General features: G+C 32.1%; 1 protein-coding gene across 1 annotated transcript in view; it reads right to left on the bottom strand.

Annotated features, from left to right (window-relative positions):
- LOC106101519 (parapinopsin-like) overlaps positions 1-8,547 on the bottom strand; it is a 25,696-nt gene extending 17,149 nt beyond the window's left edge. Inside the window, exon 1 of the mRNA XM_013280772.1 lies at positions 8,451-8,547. The gene's annotated coding sequence lies outside the window, so the exon portion shown is untranslated. The remainder of the gene's footprint in view (positions 1-8,450) is intronic.
- Between the last annotated feature and the right edge of the window lie 3,282 nt (positions 8,548-11,829).

Below are 11,829 nucleotides of genomic sequence, written 5' to 3'. Positions count from 1 at the left end.
TAAAAAAGGGTTATTCAAAAATATGCTGTAATTGCTGACATCTTAGGCAACAAAGAAGTGTGTGTTTACGCTTTATTATAATAGTATAGATTAAAATAATTATATATTCATTTAGTATTTTAATAAGAATATTTTATCAAATCATATCAGTTTATAAAAGACCCACAGAAACAGAGATTCTCAGAGAAGATCCATGTCTTCATTTAAAAGATAAACATATATTTTATATAAGGATAAAACGTAAAATATTACTTACTTACGAGTATATTGCAAAGATGTAATTCGTGAAAATTCATCTTCCTCCCTATCCTACTCCCGTAGGGTCGGCGCAACAGGTTTTTGTCCTCCACATAACTCTATCATACGTCATCTCAGTCATCCCTTGATCATGTCACCTTTAACGCAATCCATCCATCTCTTTCCAGGTCTACCTCTAAATTATACTAAGTAAAAGCGGATAATTAAATGCTTTATAAACACTTTAGAGTATTGAATAGTGCTAAAACCAGTGAAGACAGCTCAATTTGTCTGCGAAACTTTTTATTGTAGTAAATATAAATCCTTTTCGCTTAACTGAAGTAATTTATCTTTGTAGTACATAAATCACGTCACAAAAAAGGACAATGTTTTACATTTCAATAAATGAAATAATTAAATACTGGATGTACTTTTTAAATTTATTATCCTACTTAATTGTATACTGAATATTGTCCCAACATTAACCTTTCCTTGTCCCTCCTCTCCCTATATACTCTTTCTCTTTCATACATCGCTATCATCATATCTGAATTCACCTCCTTCGGAGGCAATATCCTTTACACGATCCATACTTTCTTGGAACTTTTACCTTTGTAGCTATCCATATTCAATCTTAGGAGCGGACACACACCTTTGACTAAACTGTCGCACAACTGTTTAGTTGCGCTTTGATTCCTATGAGCTTATATGAAGGTGCGCACACTACTAGATTTTTAGTTGAATTGGCTGCAAATCAATCGTTATTAGCACAAAAGTTGTTCAATTCAAATTTCCTCTAATACACACTCATTCTTAACTTTGTCCCTTGTCACACATACGCATCAAACATATACTAAATAATCTCATAAAACAAAGAATCCTTGTAATTCAAAACAAAAGTATAAAATAAAAAATTCCGCTTGCGAGCATACTTTTAAATCCGTCATGCGCGGGACTTACAAAGGCGTAAACTCAATATTGAAACTGCGAATTTATAATAAATTCCCGGAAGAGTTCTCGAAAAAATGGAAACTTTTTCGAGGACTCATTTAGTAAGTTTAATTAACTTAAATTAACGGGTTAATTATCACTGTTTGTAGACAAAAAATCATTTCTGCATAATGTACAAAGTTTTTACGATCATTATTTAGTAATACATTTTACGATTACCGTAATACACTATCACATTATTGGAAACGTTTAAACCCTTTAAAAACAGGGAATTGAACGTTGGGATAGAATCGTCTTTACTCGCTAGTATTTGTATAAATTCTTGAGCTATAAATGTCTCAGAGCGGTCACAGTAAGCAAACATTACGATACGGTACTGGGGTTGTAATGGGGCTAGGTCATGAAACTTATTTGTGTATTTTCAGATCTTATCTGTTTACAATAAGCTTACATTCTGTCGTAATAAGCACATATATTAAGAAATTATTTACTTACTAACTTTCGCCCGCGACTCCGAAAAAAAAAACAAAATTGAGTAGGCTATGTCTTCTTCCAGATTATCCTCTACATTCTTACCAAATTTTATCGAAATCCGTTCGACTGTTTAGGCTACAAACTCTAACAAACATCCATCCATCGATCTTAACTTTCACATATTATATATAACATTAGTAAGAAGTAAGAAAAGATGTTAGCGTGGTATGGACATACAGGCGAGTTGAGGACACAAACAAAAAAGTCTCAATATTGAATGATGATGGCTTCAAAGGTAGAGAAAGACCGAAGAAAGTATGGATGAATTCTTTGAAAGAGGATATGCTTAAAAAGTGAATTCAGATATGATGGCTAATAGAGATGTATGGAATGGCAGCACATACTGTGTCGACACTTTAGATATACAGACAAGTTGATGATTTCTTTTTTATATATTAACCTTGTTGTCATAATCAACCGTGACTGATGTACGATTCAAAGCAGCAGTTAGACGCTTAAAGAATAACTTTCGTGGAGTATTTATCTACAAAACGTCTTTATAGTCTGAAGAATGAAAGCATAAATAAGTCGCTTCTTCAACTCTAATGAGTCGAAATAAAAAGAATCATCGAAGTACAAAAGTGAAGGTATTTACTATGCGTCTTATCATACGCTACAACTCGGTCAAGGCTTCACGTAGACGTGCTCAATGCCCCCTTCAAAGGTCTAACCCCTTTGTAATTTGTTAGCGGATGAATTGGAAGTAATTTGATTCTGCATGTGCATAGAGCATTGGGGATGGGTAAACAGATTAGCAGAAACTTTATCGATCGCATATTAACCTATAATTTAAATTAACCTAATATCGGTAAAATATAAGCAATAAAATTAATAAAATAAGATTGTTTTTTTTTGTCGTATTGAAAATCCTTACTAATATTATAGATGCATAGGTGGATGGATGGATTTTTTTTAGATTTTTTAGCCAAAACGGCTGAACGGATCTCGTCAGACCTAGAGTAGCACTCGTATAGTCTGGAAAAACAAAGACTACTCAAATTCGTTTTTTTAATTCCACACAGACAGAATCGGGGGCGAAAGCTAGTAAGTCGTATTTCCTTAACATGATATATTTACGTTACTGATGATCAAATACTAATTTTTAAAATTTAGTTGTGCTTTTTCTCCAAAAGCCCGCGTTTGTTCCGCTTAAGCTTTGCAACAGCTGGACAGATTATAACGGGACTTTCACTGGAAGGCTTGTCATAGACTATTTCTAACCGACTTCCCTACATAACAAGGTTATTAGGTTGTAATTTTTTTTAATTCTGTCCTAATTAAGTCTTGCCGACTGTAGTTGAATAATGTGAAATTATTACGTAAAGTATTTGTTATTCATTGAAACGGTCCTAGAACTCGCTCAGTCAAATATAATTTCAACTTGATACTAAGCTGAGAAAACGAAGCTTAATAACATTGCTGATACAAACTTTAAACTTAGGTAACTGAGATAAATATTTTACGAGGTCAATCAAATATTTACTTTGATTTTATGTACACTATACTGTGCTTAATAACCTTTGAGGCTATTGTTCTACGAAAAAGACTTACCTGTAAACACTAGGTATATAAACTTGAAAGGTTACATTACACAAGTTCTAACCCATGATAATATTCCTCAGCATTTTAGATCGATGTAAAACATATTTTTGACCCTTGTAACAAACCCGCCGTTAATTTCCTGATAACACTCTTCTTATGTAAGCTTTTAAATCTTAAATATTTCCACCAAAAAACACAAATTTTATCCTTTATTTTATCCAATTAATTAAACAAAATTAAAAGAAAGCGACAATTAACTGCACTATCTATGTAATTAATGTTTAAAATCTTTAATATTCAAATTCTAATTTATTAAAAAACCTCCTAATATAATACTAATCATAACTTACCCTTAATTCACAAATAAAAAAAACTTTACGTACATTACACGAAAACGTACCGTATTTACGGACAACACGATACGCGACAACAACGTAAGACTACCGAAACTACACTGGCGACCCTTTTGGTTTCAACAGGGATGTGTTGCGCTTCCTTTAATAATTGACATGAATATAATAAAAACTTTATAAATATACTTCACTTGGATTCACATGAAATAGCAGAAATATGGGCAATTTAAATATACTCGTACGTCTGTAATATTATCTTTAACATGTACATCGTTATCAGAAGAACACGTAATTAATATAATTAATAAATAGTAGCGAATAAAATCTACCTAAAAGATATAAAACAAAATATAATTATTTGTTATTGAAAAAATATACAACTGAGAAATCTAATGGATTTTATAATGAAATTTATTAACACACTATAATAGTTTTCACCCGCGACTCTGTCCGTGTGGAATTCAAACACAAAAGAGTAGCCTACGTGTTCTTCCAGACTATCAATTACAACTATGCTAAATTTCATCGAGATTCGTTCAGCAGTTCAAATTACAAAATCTAACAAACATCCATCCATCCAAACTTTCGCATTTATAATATTAGTAAGATTAAGCCAGAAGTCTGCTAATTAATTTTTTTTTTGCCTTTGTTTTCAATCAGTTTGATCAAAACAAACTTCTGATGTAACAGAATTTCCGTTCGAGTTCACTTTCTTATATTAAAGAGAAAAATAAGATTTCCTTCCGATTCCAGGAAGATAATGTTTTTAATTCTGCTTATCCATTTAAGTATATAAAAGTTTATGTATTTCCTTTCAATACTGATCTAAGTAGACTGAAAGTAGTACACGTAAACAAAAACTTACTTATTGCTCACGATTCACGATTTCGCCCGCGTTAAGTTAAAAAATATAGCCTATGTTACTCACTGATAACGTAGCTTTTAAATAGTGAAAGAATTTTTGAAATCGGGCCAGTAGTTTTTGTGTTATTTCAATACATACACAAAAGGAAAAATACAAATCTTCACAAATCACCAATATAATATTAGTATAGATTGAAATTCCACACATATAGCTAATTATAATAAAACATTCAAAAATGTAATGTACTAAAAAAATCTGATTTCTTTTCAGTTTTAAAAATTATTCTTGACTCTGCTCTAACCCGTAAAAGCTAAATGTCGCAAAATCGAATCTTATAAAACTTGTATTCACTAAACTTTAATACCCTTTATGTTGTTTGTTCGTCTTTATTGGCTTCTTGTTCACTCTTGGCTCATATAAGAGGATTATGTATGGAAAATATTATAAGTTGCAAATTGTCTTTCGTAGCGCGTAGCACGCGCATTACTGTAGCATTCTCGTAGCATGCATGGAGTTTTATAACACAATATTTTTCTACCGTATACAATGTTTAAAAGAATTAAATTAATTTAAAATATATCTTTGAGTGCATATTTTAAATTGTATATTCCATTACTACTTATTTATTTTTAAGCTTACTTATTGAAGTTAAAAAAGTGTCAAAGTTATTTTTCTTTTTATTTCATTTGGATAATAGAATAGTTTTAAACGTTATGAAATGTGAAAGGTAAATATGCTTACTTAAAATTCTCGCATACATATTAACTAGCTTTCACCCGCGACTCCGTTCGCTCTTTAAAAAAGCAAAAGTAAGTAGCCTATGTATGTAATAATCTATAAATGACAATAATTAGACATGTACCATTCAATTTTTTGTAAACTATGGCATGGAATAAAAGGCTTTTTTTTTTATTTTTTATTTATTTATTTAAGTAGCCTATGTATTCCAGACTATCGTCTACATCTTTCAGATATCATCATTATCCGTTCGATAATTTAGGCTACAAACTCTAACAAACATCAATCCATCTAAACTTTCACATTTATAACATTAGTAAGATATAAAAACCTACACTCATGAAATAAAAATAAATGTGTTTTCGCACTGCATTCCTAAACCATTCAAACGTGAGTTATTTTTCGTCCACTAGCGAACATTTATATGTTATAAAAGAATCCAACTTTTATACTGAATTCTAAACATTTTGCAGATATAAAAATCTAACAGACATTTTAAAACTGCGACTGCTATATTTCAGTACGTGGAATATTATGTCTTCTCACCGAACATGTCTATACCCTTTTGTCCGCAATCATTTATTTCTATCGTCAAATATAATCCGTTCCGCTAAATATTCCATCGACCAACTTAACGCACGTGTAGATATCGATTAGGGTAATTCCGCTACCATTATATACATTTCCTGTTTCATAACTATAACTGATGTTTATGTTTATCTAGTAACAATAATATTGTCTTCCACTATAACTTTGTGTCTAGAACTTTAGGCATTTATAATGTAACCCTTCCTCAGTTCACAGTTCACAGCTAGTTCACAATTAGCCACCTTACTAAAGTAAGTCACTGCTTTGTTTTGGGATGTTGGACAAAAAATGGTTTACAGTTATGTAATCCTTTTTTTAATACCGCGAGGACGACGTCGCGGTCTACTGGTAGTATTATTATATGTATAGAAGACGTTAGATTCTTTTCATTCTAAATTCAAAAGACTATAGTTTTAATTAAGAACTATTTTACAAACAAGTAGCGTTGGTTGTAATCGATTAAAAAGATCATTAATTTAATAATAACATTCTATTAATCGCTATCGAAACAGGACGCTTAAAACCTCAATCTATTTACGTTCGCCGGTTGACAGGGTCGCACTTAACACGCTTTTAAAAGGTCGCTCACGACACTGGAATATTTTTATGTCCTTTTTTTAATTTTTGGACGCAGCTTTCCGTTTTTTCAATTCTGTTGCTCTCCGATATTTACTTAGGTGTTTCATATACTTTAAAAAGATACACGAGTACCAGAGAGACACAAAGAGACCAAGAAACAACATAAAACGTTTGTTATAATATTATTTTTTCTCAACAAACCACAAGCCTTCGCGTTAATAGTCGTCGAACAACAATAAAACCGCATCATTGGAAATATACAGATATCTTTAACATTCATTTTTCGTTGTAAACATATCTACGATTAATTTAGTATTTATGCTGCCTAAATTTACGATGTCGTTTTTAAATGCGACCTTCCGAAATCGCGACAAAAAGAGTCCGTGATTTTCGCACGTACGTAGACTTAATTTACAACCTCTGGCTACACATATAAATTCAAAAATATTAACGACCTGCCCCGGATTCGCACGGGTTCTTTGCTGATACGAAAATGTATTTAATTGCGTCACATTACAATCCTCTAAAAGATTATGTGAAAGGTGATATGACGAAGAAGAGAGTGGTGACAGATGACGGATGATAGAGTTATTTGGAAAACGAAAACCCGGGGAGCTGACCCTACGGTTGTATAAGGTAGGAAAGATAAGGGAAACCTCTAAAACTTTTATTATTTCTTTAGTATACTATATAAGTATTTTACATTTAAACCTTTCTCTTGAATCACTCTATTTATCAAAAAACTAAATCAAAATCCGTCGCATAGTTTTAAAGATCTAAGAATACATAGAGACAGAAGCGGGAAATATTTTGTTTCATACTATGTTCTGATTACTATTAAATTAAATCTGAGCGTCGATCGACTGTTGGTACCATATCATGTTTACTTTAAAACTAGAGCGAATTGAAATGAATCCATAAATTCAACTAAGTTACTCGACAAAGTTCGCTCGTAACTTCTCCTTGAAGGAAACCGAAGCGAATTGAAGTACCTATTAGGTAATACAACGTCAAATGGTTTATATAATTACAAACCATTTGTAAGGAAAGGAAAAATTTGTATTATTGTGATGCATTAAAATAACTAAAAAATTGGGCCTATTTAAAAAAAAATCACACGGACGACGTCGTGAGCAACAGCTAGTGGTTTATAAAACGGTATAATTCTTGATGGCCTTTGCTTTTCCTGCTCTTACTCGGAACTCCGATTACTGCATAAATATTTAAGTTTCATACCAAATTCAACAGAATAATTTAGACTGAGTTAACTGAAAGACCCTCTTTAGTTCTAAAGCGTAGTGGTCAGACAATCGTAGAGATCCCGAGTTTGAAACCACTACCCGATATCGTTGAATCTAAGTTAAACTGTCTCCTTAGACAAATCATTTGATTATTGCTATCGCTGGATTATTCACAATCGTCACACCACTCTGTCCCCACGTGGGAAAAGATGAGAAAAAAAAGTTTCATCGGTCCCACTTTTGCGACGAGGGGATGGTTGGAACTTTTTTTATAACGTATTCATCTGTCACCTTATTGGTGTTAGTGGGACTAAAAGGCGGGACGGATGAAACTTTTTACGGTGAAGGTTGGGAATCATCCCTACCGCTGATTGAAAAATCAAAATTGTATGACACTAACAATAACTTTCGTTATAATATTCAAGTTACATTACCACTGTATTTGTTAAGCATTTTTTAACATTAAATACCTTTGAAAAAAAAAATTATTATCTAAAAAATTGTATTATGTTCAGTTCTGTTTCTTGTCTATGGCACTTGACCAATATTCTTTATACTAGAACGAACTAAAATCAAAACATGTATGTGTAAGTATGAAAATATTATAATATTTCATTTATTACAACTAAAAGAAATAAACGAGGTAACAAATAAAAGAAAATAAAAAAGAAAACAACATCATAAACTATCTTTACCAAAGAAAACTTACGTATTACGTACTTTCAAAATTGTAATTATTTAATTTATCTCTGTTAAAAAATACAATAGAAGAGATTGTGTTTTGTCAAAACTAACGAAATAAATAAAAAACAAAACACTCACCAGAAAAACTAGAAGTAACCATTAAAGAAAAGTTTTTACAATAATTCACATCCGTAATGCAATATCACGACGAGATTCTAAAATGTACACGACACAAGACAACACGACATTCCCGCTGAACGGCCGAACAAGCACTAAGTCTTTAGAGGACGGACGCCTAACCACCTACGTATTCGTATATCATTGTGACAAATACAAGAAAAATAAATTTTACTAATATAAATAATCTCATGATATCTTACAATTAAATTGTTTTTTTGACATTGCCTTATTTCAATGATTGGGAAAAATATATGTAGTTTTTAATAGTAAAATTATAATGACTTATTAGATTTATTTAACGTTGCAGTAAGACTTCAGTGAGACACTTAGTGTAGATTACTTGTGAGGAATCTACACTAATCTTACTAATAATATAAATTCGAAAGCTTAGATAGATGGATGTCGGTAGAGTTTACCGCCTAAACGGCCGAACGGATCTCGATGACAATTTGCATAGATGTAAAATCTGGAACACATAGAGTACTTATTTTGTTTTATTCCACGTGGGTGGAGTCTCAGGCGAATGCAGAGTTGGTAGAGCACTACTGTGCCTTGTTCTCTGTGCACTTTTGGTTAAGCAGTTTAGTTTCGTAAGCTTTGATTGCTAATATCCATAACTAATAAGTGTGTTTACGCTTTACTATATTACTAGTGTTCGAAATTGAAAGACTTTATTTTTACATTAATTTCCTCGTCTATAATATTCCTTTTATTCGTTTAAGACACACATTTTTCTAAAGTGACAATTTGAACTCCTTATATGTATATTACAGCCAGTATGTATTAATTGTAGATGAAACCTCCTTATCAATCCACAACAACTAGCTTTCGCCTGGTATTAGAAAAAAAAGTAAATAGCCTATGTGTTCTTCCAGATTATATTCTACATCTTTGCCAAATTTTATCGAAATCCGTTCAGCCCTTTAGGCTACAAACTCAAACAAACATCCATCTAAACTTTCACATTTATAATATTAGTAAGATAGAAGTATGGATATAGATTATTTAAGAACTTCTGTTCATGAGTTATTAGATGAAGTATTGAAGGATAACATTAATTATTATGATAGATATAAGCTTCGATCACGACTTTATATTACGGAGAATTTCTGAGAAATTTCATGTAAGCTTTTGTTTATGGTTGTATCAAACTACATAGGATTATAACTTTGATCTTTTGGTAAACGTGAAACTGTACCTTTTAGAGATTAAAGAGCTTTTGAAACAAAGTTTACTTTTACCTTCGTATGTTCAACATAATAGAAATTCGACATAGTTATATAATTGCTTGATAATGAATCGCAATTATTGAAACTTATATTCGGATGTATTGAAACTTATCTATGTTAATGTTACTAGCTTTTGCTCGCGACTTCGTCCCCCTAAAGTTAAGAAAGATATTATTTTTTTTTTATAACATAAGGTAGCAAACGAGCAAGCGGCCACCTGAATCCGCCAAAATGGCGAAGCGACCGCTGCCCACAGACATCCGCAATTGCAGATGCGTTGCCTACCATTATCCGACGGAGGAGGAGACGCACATAAAAAGGATATTTCCCGTTCCTATGCATATCCTCCACCGTCAAATCCACTTCCTCTTCCCATCCTCTTCTTGTGAGAAAAGGGTGGTAAAGAGAAAGGGACTAAAATTAGGCCTCCGGCACCACGCTTATCAGACGAAACACGGAATTGCTTCCATTTGACGCCTGTCTTCTGTGTAGTCGTGGTATTACACCGGGCGTGCCGGCCTATTCGTGCTAAGGTGTTAAAGCGGGCAGTACCACTGTTAATAAAATGGCTTATATTTCTCACTGATAATGTAGATTTTTAATGGTGAAAAGATTTTTAAAATTGACCCAGTAGTTTTGAGTTATTTCAATACATATAATCTTTCCTCTTTATAAGGTAAGATAAGGAAATAATGTATTATTGTACATATTACAATAACTCAAAAACTACTGGACCGATTCTTGATAACGTGAAAATTCTTTTACCATTAAAAAGCTACGTTATTGCTGGCATATGCTATTTTTTTTTAAATTTCACGTTGACGAAATCGCTAGCAACAGCTGGTCATAAATAATGTAAACTAAATCCAATTTAGAAAAATTTCATACAGTTGTAAAATTATAAGCAAAATCTGTATATAAAATATAATCAGTATGTCTTTATGTAAAAGTATTTGCGTTGCTTTTTTTGGATGTTTTGGCAATGAAAACACATGCCTATTGCTCCGTTAAATTTTATTTAAATGTAAGTAGATTTTCTCTTTTATGACGACTGTTTTAGATATATAAACTTTCGTTTGATATTATTTCAAACTAGTCTACGTGGGCAGATTATTGTTCCAGTAAATTACATCATTTCAATTTTATTTCTAAATTTCATTCAATATACTTAACAAAGTAAGATAATTCCAAAGTTTCTATCTTATCTGAAATTCCACGTAAACAACTTTATTGTGTACTAAAAGAAATATCTCTATTTTTCTATCTATTTTTAGATCAAGGAGATATTATGAGAGATATTTATATAGAAATAAGGTTTGTAAATAATATTCTGACATCAAAGACAACACATAACACTATTTATATTCTTAACAAGCTTCGCCCGCGACTCCGTCAGCCTGGAATTTTTAAAAGAAGGAAAAAACCCTACGTGTTCTTCCAGATTATCCCCTAAATCTATGCCAAATTTCATCGAGAGAGAGAAATATCCATCCATAAACGGAATAACTAGTATCATGTCTCCGGGCCCTAAGCTACCTCCTCAGCACTTTTCAACCATCTTGGTAAAGCTGGTCTTGATTTATAAATAGTGTAACTAACACGACATTCTTTTATATATATTAGATTATTTATTTTCTTGCTTCGTTTCTGATGTCTTCTTTGTGATTTATGTCTCTTTAGCCTGTTTATTTAAAAGCGGCAGTGGCTCAAGGGTTTAATCACTTGACTTGTAATCGACAAGTCTTGGATTCGAATCCCGCTGTATCAATGTGATTTTGAATTTCCCCCTGTACATAATTTACCCGAAGTGCTTACGGTGAAGGAGAACATCGTGATGCAGCACATATCTGTAAAGAAATTCAAAGATATGTGTGTAGTCAACCAGTAGCGGGCCAGTATGGTTGACTACAGCATAGACACCTCAACTGAGGGTAAATATTAAGCTTCTCAGTGACATATGCGGATGATGACGATAGTCCTACTTGTATCTAGTTTTTTTTAGTAACATTATCTTCTATCTATACTTAAAAAAAAATTAAACTGTCTATTTGTAAAATCAAAAGAAAAATTGTAGATTTCGGAATGATGATGTATTTGCGTTGCTGATA

This window comes from Papilio polytes, unplaced genomic scaffold (genome assembly GCF_000836215.1).
Source record: "Papilio polytes unplaced genomic scaffold, Ppol_1.0 DF823980.1, whole genome shotgun sequence".
Lineage (NCBI taxonomy): Eukaryota > Metazoa > Arthropoda > Insecta > Lepidoptera > Papilionidae > Papilio > Papilio polytes.
The sequence above is the reverse complement of the archived record's forward strand: the minus strand, read 5'-3'. Positions and strand labels throughout refer to the sequence as shown.